Source organism: Haliotis rufescens, unplaced genomic scaffold, assembly GCF_023055435.1.
Source record: "Haliotis rufescens isolate VD_foot unplaced genomic scaffold, xgHalRufe1.0.p SCAF_24, whole genome shotgun sequence".
Classification (NCBI taxonomy): Eukaryota; Metazoa; Mollusca; class Gastropoda; order Lepetellida; family Haliotidae; genus Haliotis; species Haliotis rufescens.
The window spans coordinates 1,667,688-1,678,755 of record NW_025963935.1 but is presented as its reverse complement, the minus strand read 5'-3'; the positions used below and the strand labels follow the sequence as shown (position 1 = coordinate 1,678,755).

At 42.7% G+C, this 11,068-nt stretch overlaps 1 long non-coding RNA gene across 1 annotated transcript; it reads right to left on the bottom strand.

Annotated features, from left to right (window-relative positions):
• Positions 1-9,969: 9,969 nt before the first annotated feature.
• On the bottom strand, positions 9,970-10,560 carry LOC124124603. The gene is made up of 3 exons (XR_006859509.2): positions 10,551-10,560; positions 10,324-10,426; positions 9,970-10,027 (listed from the first exon to the last, which is right to left on the bottom strand). It is a non-coding gene; the product is annotated as an uncharacterized LOC124124603 (long non-coding RNA).
• Positions 10,561-11,068: the final 508 nt, after the last annotated feature.

The window sequence follows — 11,068 nt, the reverse complement described above, 5'->3', positions numbered from 1 at the left end:
GCACGTGTCTACAAACGTCGGGGTAAACGTTATGCCCCCAACTGTGTGCAGCAGGTTGTCCCATTTGGCGGTGGGAGTGTCATGGTATGGGCTGGAATTCATCACGGTGGTAGGACGCCTCTCGTGCATGTTGCAGGTGCATTGACAGCCTTACGTTCTTCCTCACGTCAACGTTCATGGCGGACAGTTCCAGCAGGACAACGCTCGACCGCATATTGTACGTGTTTGTCAGGACTTCTTACACCACAACAACATCCACACATTACCTTGGCCAGCCCGGTCACCAGCTTTGTCCTCGATTGAGCATCTGTGGGACGAGTTGGATCGACGCGTTCGCAGAAGGAATCCACCGCCCCAAACACTTCCGGCGCTTCTTGATGCACTTCAGCATGAATTGCAGCACATCCAACAGCGTGTTATTGACAACTTGATTGCATCTATGGGTCGTCGGTGTCAAGAGGTGATGGGGAGGTGGTGGGTCAGTGATGGAGAGTGGTGGGTCAGTGATGGGGAGTGATGGGTCAGTGATTGGAAGTGGTGGGTCAGTCATGGGGAGTGATGAGTCAGTGATGGGAAGTGGTGGGTCACTGATGGGAAGTGGTGGGTCAGTGAAGGGGAGTGGTGGGTCAGTGATGGGGAGTGGTGGGTCAGTGATGGGGAGTGGTGGGTCAGTGATGGGGAGTGGTGGGTCAGGGATGGGAAGTGGTGGGTCACTAATGAGGAGTGGTGGGTCAGTGATGGGGAGTGGTGGGTCAGTGATGGGAAGTGGTGGGTCAGTGATGGAGAGTGGTGGGTCAGTGATGGGGAGTGATGGGTCAGTGATTTGGCGTTGTGGGTCAGTGATGGGAAGTGGTGGGTCAGTGAAGGGGAGTGGTGGGTCAGTGATGGGGAGTGGTGGGTCAGTGATGGGGAGTGGTGGGTCAATGATGGGGAGTGGTGGGTCAGGGATGGGAAGTGGTGGGTCACTAATGAGGAGTGGTGGGTCAGTGATGGGGAGTGGTGGGTCAGTGATGGGAAGTGGTGGGTCAGTGATGGAGAGTGGTGGGTCAGTGATGGGGAGTGATGGGTCAGTGATTAGGCGTTGTGGGTCAGTGATGGGAAGTGGTGGGTCAGTGATGGGGCGTTGTGGGTCAGTGATGGGGAGTGGTGGGTCAGTGATGGGGAGTGGTGGGTCAGGGATGGGAAGTGGTGGGTCACTGATTGGGAGTGGTTGGTCAGTGATGGGGAGTGGTGGGTCAGTGATGGAGAGTGATGGGTCAGTGATGGGGAGTGGTGGGTCAGTCATGGGAAGTGGTGGGTCAGTGATGGGGAGTGGTGGGTCAGTGATGGGAAGTGGTGGGTCAGTGATGGGGAGTGATGGGTCAGTGATTAGGCGTTGTGGGTCAGTGATGGGGAGTGGTCGGTCAGTGATTGGGCGTTGTGGGTCAGTGATGGGGAGTGGTGGGTCAGTGATGGGGAGTGGTGGGTCAGGGATGGGAAGTGGTGGGTCACTGATTGGGAGTGGTTGGTCAGTGATGGGGAGTGGCGGGTCAGTGATGGAGAGTGATGGGTCAGTGATGGGGAGTGGTGGGTCAGTCATGGGAAGTGGTGGGTCAGTGATGGGGAGTGGTGGGTCAGTGATGGGAAGTGGTGGGTCAGTGATGGGGAGTGATGAGTCAGTGATGGGAAGTGGTGGGTCAGTGATGGGAAGTGGTGGGTCAGTGAAGGGGAGTGGTGGGTCAGTGATGGGGAGTGGTGGGTCAGTGATGGGGAGTGGTGGGTCAGTGATGGGGAGTGGTGGGTCAGGGATGGGGAGTGGTGGGTCAGGGATGGGAAGTGGTGGGTCACTAATGAGGAGTGGTGGGTCAGTGATGGGGAGTGGTGGGTCAGTGATGGGAAGTGGTGGGTCAGTGATGGAGAGTGGTGGGTCAGTGATGGGGAGTGATGGGTCAGTGATTAGGCGTTGTGGGTCAGTGATGGGAAGTGGTGGGTCAGTGAAGGGGAGTGGTGGGTCAGTGATGGGGAGTGGTGGGTCAGTGATGGGGAGTGGTTGGTCAGTGATGGGGAGTGGTGGGTCAGGGATGGGGAGTGGTGGGTCAGGGATTGGAAGTGGATCATTCATACCACAGAGGATCATTCACACCACAGAGGATCATTCACACCACAGAAGCTCATTCACACCACAGGGGATCATTCACAGCACAGAGGCTCATTCAGACCACAGAGGCTCATTCACACTACAGAGGATCATTCACACTACAGAGGATCATTCACACTACAGAGGATCATTCGCACTGCAGAGGATCATTCACACTACAGAGGATCATTCGCACCACTGAAGATCATTCGCATCACAGAGGCTCATTCAGACCACAGAGGCTCATTCACAGCACAGAGGATCATCCACACTACAGAGGATCATTCACAATACAGAGGATCATTCGCACTACAGAGGATCATTCACACTATAGAGGATCATTCGCACCACTGAAGATCATTCACACTATAGAGGATCATTCACACCACATAGGCTCATTCACACCACAGGGGATCATTCACAGCACAGAGGATCATTCACACTATAGAGGATCATTCACACTACAGAGGATCATTCATAATACAGAGGATCATTCACACTATAGAGGATCATTCGCACCACTGAAGATCATTCACACTATAGAGGATCATTCACACCACATAGGCTCATTCACACCACAGGGGATCATTCACAGCACAGAGGATCATTCACACTATAGAGGATCATTCACACTACAGAGGATCATTCACACTACAGAGGATCATTCACAATACAGAGGATCATTCACAGCACAGTGGATCATTCACACCACAGAGGATCATTCATACCACAGAGGATCATTCACACCACAGAGGATCATTCACACAACAGAGGATCATTCACACTACAGAGGATCATTCACACTACAGAGGATCATTCAATCACTTGTAACAAAATACATAATCACGAAATACTTTTCCTTCAATGTCAAATTACAGAACTATCCATCTACCCAAAGTGAATACTTGATACTTTCAATAGATGCCAACTTAATAGAAACACACGTTGTGACAAGGGAAATCCTACAAAACAAACACGTTGCCTGCGAAATCAATGACTACGTTGACAGACAGCTAGCCTACTTTATCAAATCTGTCAATACACTTCACTGACAATCAGTTAGTTTTACCACTCAATAACATGCTTGTTTGTTACAATATCCAAATATGAAACAAAAATAATCTTTTTATTATTTCTATTTTTTACTTAAAGAATAGAGACAGGTTGAATGGTTTAAACCACTTAAATAACTTGTATCAGAGCCTTTCAGAATAATCATTTTATTCAATCCGAGTTGTTTCATTTTATGGTACGTAATTCTTTCGCCAGTTTCCCAGATATCAGAAATTGAATACACTGACAGCTCATCTAAAAAACTAGTTTAGACTATCTTCACAAACATTTTCGAGGTAGAGGTAGAGGTGTGTGGCGAAAACAAGTCTTTACAAAAACTTTGCTTTTTGATTATTTCTTTAGGTTCAAACTAAACCTTTCAAACAATCATCCAGGCCTACAATAAGCATCACATCTGTCTTCATCGATGACCATATTCATCACTGTCCAATGGTCAACTGTGAAATAAGCCATGTTTACCTGGCGATGCCTCCCCTTGTCGGAGAAGAAATGTTCATTTGGCATAGCCTGGCAACAGCACCCATTCCTTGGAGGCATTTCTGAATACCATCTGAAAATAACAAAACCATCACATGACTAGAGGACCTAGACCAGTCTCTGAAATTAACTTATCTTACAGAAAAAATGTTGGTAAATCATCTTAATTAAGAAATAATAAAAAGGAGCCCAGAGACTCTTCATTTCCTGATATTGCAGTAATCTAGACGTGCCCACTATTAAGGACAGACATGAATAGAGGACCATGAAAGTCACACAGGTTTGAAACAGTGACTATTCCAACTTGGAAATCTCTGCCTGCTGCCAAACATTTGTAGTGTAGATGGTCCCAGGCCATGACCATCTTAACAGCAAAACGCAAATTAATCTTGAGAAAATCTACATTGGATTAACAAGATTACCATGGCTGAAATTAATTCATAAGCAGACTATGCCAAGTCTAACCTTTACCTGCCTTACACTTGTGCCAGTCATGTTTTACACAGGCTCGTCAGCAAACTTTGCACGATACGATACCCAATACATTTAATTTGGCATCGATTCCCATTTAACCCCGTATCCATTGTCCATGATGATCTCTCATGCATATGAATAAGCAAGTACAAACTATTTTTTAAATTCCTCATAACTTTCTTGGCCGTCCTTTGGTACGAAACCGGCCCAATAACAAGACTGACCAGCTTTTCCTTGCTGCCTGGCATAATACAATACATCAACTGTTTGTTTCTTATCATTTTCTCGTACAGAATGGTTGGCTTGACTCATTGTCATGTTTGATGGGAATTAGTCAGTTGTCCTGCTATGGACTCTATTCTCAGTCTAATGACTGGGATTTCCTCATAAAATGTCATAGATACAGTATTGAGATACAAATCACATGGTGGCTTCTGTATCAAGATATGTATCACATCGTGTAACGCCTGTACTGCGACACCCCTACAAACTGGTCATATCTTGGATTTAAACCCCCAATAATCTTCTAATTAAGCTTGGATATGGTGTTGCGTGGTGCCGCAATCAATATTTACTGTGGTCAACAGCATGAGAGAAATGAGCAAAGTTTGAACCTGAGTGTCTTGTAAATGGGAGTGAGTGAGTATGCTTTTACCCCGCTTTTAGCAATATTCCAGCAATATCACGGAGGGGGTCACCAGAAATGGGCTTCACACATTGAACCCATGTCGGGAATCGAACCTTGGCCTTCGGCATGTCGGGCAAACGCTTTAACCACGGCTACCCGACCGCCCGTCTTGTAAAGGAACACTGTTCCAGATCTAAATCAATGATTCCCAGTGCTGAACATAACTTGATATGAATATCATATATGATATTTATCACATATTAAATATGATACAAATTGTTAATTCCCCTTCCTGATTAATTGCTGAGAACTCTTGACAAAATGTCCATTAACTTTGAACGTCACATTCCCTTAAATCAAATGCCACTAACATTCAAATACAGATATCATTACCAGCGTAAAGAGGTCTGTCACCAGGCTGGGCAGACACTGCAGGTGACTTGTCTGTCAGTAGATAGTGCTAGCTGATATGTTCCTTACAACTCATTACATGGCTCACAATTACCCGTGAAGATCCGGTGTAGACTAGGTCTTCAGCAACCCATGCTTGCTGTAAAAGGCGACTATGCTTGTCGTAAGAGGCGACTAACGGGATTGGGTAGTCAGGCTCGCTGACTTAGTTGATGTATATCAACATATACCAATTGCGTGGATCGAAGCTCATGATGTCTATCACTGGATGGTCCGGCCCAGACTCGATTATTTACAGACTGCCATCATTAAGCTGGAATACTGCTGAGTGCGGCGTTAAAAAACAAACAAACAAACAAAACATGTCCCCTTTATGAAATGTGTCCTATGTTGTGACAAGCTGCCCTAAAAATATTGGTTATGAAGATTTTAGAAGTAATGTTTTTTGAGGTGATGGAATCAAGAGGTTTTCTTTCTGTAGTATTAAGTTTTAAGATAACAACATGTAGCTCGCCTTACATTTTTTCTGGAACATTTAGAAAACTAATGATCAATTCATCGGAAACTAAATAATTGGCTGAGAATAGGTTTACAAAAGGGCTACCATAGCCGTCATGCTAAAAATGGGGTCAAATTTACATCTCGTTAAATTTTGACATCATTGCTGGCTATATACCAGACATGCAATGCTTCACGATAATGATATCTGAGAAATGTCTTTCAGTGGCACTTGAGAAGCTGTAGAAAGCTGTTGATTCCTGAGAACCATTTTGAAATGTCATCAATTCCAAGCAAATGGTCGGCCTTTCCTAGTCAGTTGTCTTGTTAACTGTACATGTCTGAGCACCATGTCAACAAATCTGTCACAAACAACTATACTTCCAAGTGCATAACAAGGAACATATGTCCATGATGGTACAGAGTCTGACAACAGGCAGGAACAGATGTCTTTGATGGTACAGAGTATGACAACAGGCAGGAACAGATGTCCTTGATGTTACAGAGTATGACAACAGGCAGGAACAGATGTCCATGATGGTACAGAGTCTGACAACAGGCAGGAACAAATGTCCTTGATGGTACAGAGTCTTACAACAGGCAGGAACAGATGTCTTTGATGGTACAGAGTCTCACAACAGACAGGAACAGATGTCCATGATGGTACAGAGTCTCACAACAGGCAGGAACAGATGTCCTTGACGGTACAGAGTCTTACAACACACAGGAACATATGTCCATGATGGCACAGAGTCTGACAACAGACAGGAACAGATGTCCTTGATGGTACAGAGTCTGACAACAGGCAGGAACAGATGTCCTTGATGGTTCATAGTCTGACAACAGGCAGGGACCAATGGCCTGGATGGTACAGAGTGTCTGACAACAGGCAGGAACACATGTCCATGATGGTTCATAGTCTGATAACAGGAAGAAACACATGTCCATGATGGTACAGAGTCTGACAACTGGCAGGAACCAATGTCCTTGATGGTACAGAGTCTGACAACAGGCAGGAACAGATGTCTTTGATGGTACAGAGTCTGACAGCAGGCAGGAACAGATGTCTTTGATGGTACAGAGTCTGACCACAGGCAGGAACAGATGTCTTCGATGGTACAGAGTCTGACAACAGGCAGGAACAGATGTCTTTGATGGTACAGAGTCTGACAACAGGCAGGAACAGATGTCTTTGATGGTACAGAGTCTGACAACAGGCAGGAACCAATGTCCTTGATGGTACAGAGTCTGACAACAGGCAGGAACAGATGTCTTTGATGGTACAGAGTCTGACAACAGGCAGGAACAGATGTCTTTGATGGTACAGAGTCTGACAACAGGCAGGAACAGATGTCTTTGAATGTACAGAGTCTGACAACAGGCAGGAATCAATGTCCTTGATGGTACAGAGTCTGACAACAGGCATTATACGCTCAGTGAGCCTGACCACCCGATCCTGTTGGCTCTTACTACAAGCCAGGTTGCTGAAGACCTATAGTAACCGGGATCTCCAAAGGTGTCAACTTCCAAGCTGTTTCAATTTTCACCTTTAACTATTCAATGGTTTGATTCTCGGGTTTTGATTTCATGAATTCATAATGGCATCCGAAATTCCTTCAGCTTATATAACAATGTTCATAATTAGAGCAGGATGATCTCCAAGACAAAGAGATCCTATTTCTGTGCTCAAATACAGCAATGTCTCCCCCGTGCCCTCACTGCCAACAACAACTTGATGAGGACATTTGTATCATATTAACACAGTGCTTTTGTTACTATTGGTGTTGGAAGCTTTAACCTTCAGAACCAAGATCTAAAAACAACAAGAATGTTTGCATGTCAAATATGTTCCATATTCAGGGTTTTACAGTAGGGTTGGCGTATTGGCATAAACACTGTATTGCAACATATCACAAAATGGAGAGCTGTATTTCCATACATACTGCAAGATGTATTGGTGTCCAAATTATATACATTTGTACTTCTTCATGCAATAATCCAGACTTCAGACTTCAGACTGCAAGACGGGTAGTATGGATAAACGAGACTACATATTACGTCATCAATATGGAATGTAATGTCAACAGTGTGAAGTGTGTGCTGTTTACATGGTTTCGATAGGAACCAAGTCCATCCAAATGCCTCAAGATAGTAGATTTATATAATATGTTATTAATTCTTCTGTGGCTGTATGGGAAAATATGGATACACAAGGATTGTATTGCAACATGTGTCTTGCTGACGACCGTATTGCAATACAGTAAACTAGGTTTATGACGAACACGCTTATAACGAACTGACAGATATAACAAAGTTATTGGCGTTATAAGCCTTTTAAAATTAGCAGTCATGACAACTCCCCACATATTATACTGAACAACAAAAGTTCCTGTGACGTTGAATAAGATTTAATACAAAGTTATGTTTTTTACCAAATCTGTGTGGTGATGCCTGCCACAAGATTAAACAAGAAAACATTGATGCAGAGCATCAAAGTTCCCCGCCATATGTGATGCCTCACAAACGCATAATTATGATGTTACTGAAAGGCATGATGGAGCATAATTATATTAACCACAAATAACACAACGCTGTTGTGGAAAAAAATATTATTTATTTTGAGTATTGGGCAATACAGTTGATACATTTGCATAGGGTAGGTCTATTTAAAAATAGCTTCTTGTTTAACGCCGCTCTCAGCAGTATTCGAGCCATATGACGGCGATCTGTAAATAATCCAGTCTGGACCAGATCATCCAGTGATTGACACCAAGAGCAACGAACTACGCAATTGGAATATGATGTTATGCATCGACCAAATCGGCGAGCTTGACTACCCAATCCTGTTCGTCGCCTCTTACGGCAAGCATACGTTGCTGAAGATCTATTCTAACCTGGGTCTTTATTTAAAAAGTAGATCGAAGAAAATAGAAGCAATTTCTGGCCCAAATGTAAACATGTGGAAAGAGTATCAAAACTGCCAACAACATTGGCAGATGCACATACTCAAATAATAGATCACATTCTTTTTACACTTGGCATTTGGTTATAATAATGTAAATGAAAATACTAAGGGCTCCATATGGCAAAAAAGTCATACTAGATAAGGTCTATTGGTCACAACTCAAAGTATTATCACGTAGTTGGAGAACATTTCAATACCGGGACTAATCAATAACGGAGATTCCTCGTCTCTTGCTTTACGTTTTTTGGTCAGTTTCTTTTTGTATTTCTTTCTTTCAAAGAATAGTAATTGTGATCATGATGAGTTGAGTTACTTGGTTTTTTTCTATGTACTCTTTTTTTATCCAGTGTCAGTAACTGTTGTGGAATGTGGTTCACTTGTAACAATGATTGGTTTGAGTTCATATGATGATGATTTATTGGTTTGTCGTTTAACGCCGCACTCAGCAATATCCCAGCTATATGACGGCGTTCTGTAAATAATCGAGTCTGGACCAGACAATCCAGTGCCTAATATCATGAGCATCGATCCACGCAATTGGGATCGATGTCATGCATCAACCAAAGCCTGGCCATCCGATCCCGTTTGTCGCCACTCACGACAAGCATACTCGCCTGATATACTGTTAAGATGTAACAGTACAATTTATCTATACTACACAGAAAAAACGATCGTTTAGCGATTAAACGGTAAACTAAACGGCAAAATGTCTCCACTTTTAAAACGCGTTTAGCGTTTTGTTTCTGAACACTACTTGTTAGTTTCTAAACACCAACGTTTAAGTTTCTAAATATGCATGTTTAGTTGCTAAACACCTTGTATTAAACGCTATGCGTTTAGAAAACTAAACGCTGAAATGTCTCCACTTTTAAAACGCGTTTAGCGTTTAGGCCCGTTTAGTGCCTAAACGGTCGCCTGTATAACTGAATTAAGCTAGAATCAATATCATATGATGTCTTCATACCTATAAAAAGCACACAACTGGGATATACACATTTTTAACAACAGAAATGTAGAATTAAACATTTTATTTTGCCATTAGGAAACATGTCAATCTAGTCAAGTTAATCATGCATGCTTCAACTTTCTTCAAGAAGTGAACACAATTTTTGGTTTTTGAACCAAAGGTTTCCTTGAAAAAGAGTTCTTGCATAACGCCAAACATCTGTGCATACTGCCTCGGGTAATCCAGCCAAGCTGCATAGTATATGGCCAGCAGCTGGACCACTGCCTTCCTGAAGTTCCTTATGACAGGAAGGTTTACCCGGTCGGCGTGTATGATTGCCTCAGTTATCCGGTTGACCTTTACAAAGATCCGAAGCATCGGCCCTACTGGCAACTTTGTTTTCTCGGCTTCCTCGTCAATTTGTTTAGGAGACAACTCCTGCAACCAACATATATGATGATGATGATGATGATGATGATGATGATGATGATGATGATAATAATAATAATATCATATTTAATATTTCTATTATTTTTTTCATGACATTTATAAATCAGTATAGATCTAATAAAGAAAAGAATAACCTTAATCAATACACGCACTGATCTAAAAAAAATACTACCGCCCCCCAGCAATTAATCAAGTCTTACAAATAACTCCTTACATGCCGAAAATGTCTAATCTTTGTAAAATGAAATAGAATAGACAAAAGACGGTGAAAGGGTAAAAGACACCTTTGATTTTTTCCAATATAGAGGTGCTTTTCGCTCCTCGGCCCCTGTCATATCCTGTTTCCCTCACCATATAGCGAAAAGCCTCAATATCTTCCATTAGTTCCTGCAAAAGTCAAAGCATGAATTTATTTCTAAATGGACGTTCAATAATTAAAATGAATAGTGATCATTTCCAATATAAAGTTTTAGTAATTTTGCTAATCTAAAATAATGTGTTTTAGTCTTACATCAGCTTCGCCAGTGGGGGGCATGATTTCCTTCACGGCGTTGAATAAATCATTTGTTGATTTTTCCACTGACCTCCAAATTTCCCCATCTTTCATTAATTTGATCTCCATGAAAATCTGCAATATATGAAATAATAGATGTAGAATACGAGCAAGATGCTGCAGTGCATGTCACAACAAAGTTTCGGTCATGTTTGTATCGGACAAGGTGTTGAACAAGTAAAATTATCCATTCTTTCCATAACATAAGAATTAGGACAGGCAAAAACAAGTTTTTCTGTGATAGACCTACAAGACCATGCACAAGTAGCAACACGGCTACTTTCTTAATCAACGTCAAATGCATTGTATTTACAAAAAAATGTATGTAAATCTTCATTCTACATATCCCTACATCGTGATGATTCAATTTATTGCCTTAGATGTTGACCAAATATATGTTTTAGCTGCCAAAATAGAAAATAGAAAAAATCACCTGGAAGATCCTCACTGGTGTAAGATGGCGTCTCCGTCAAGGG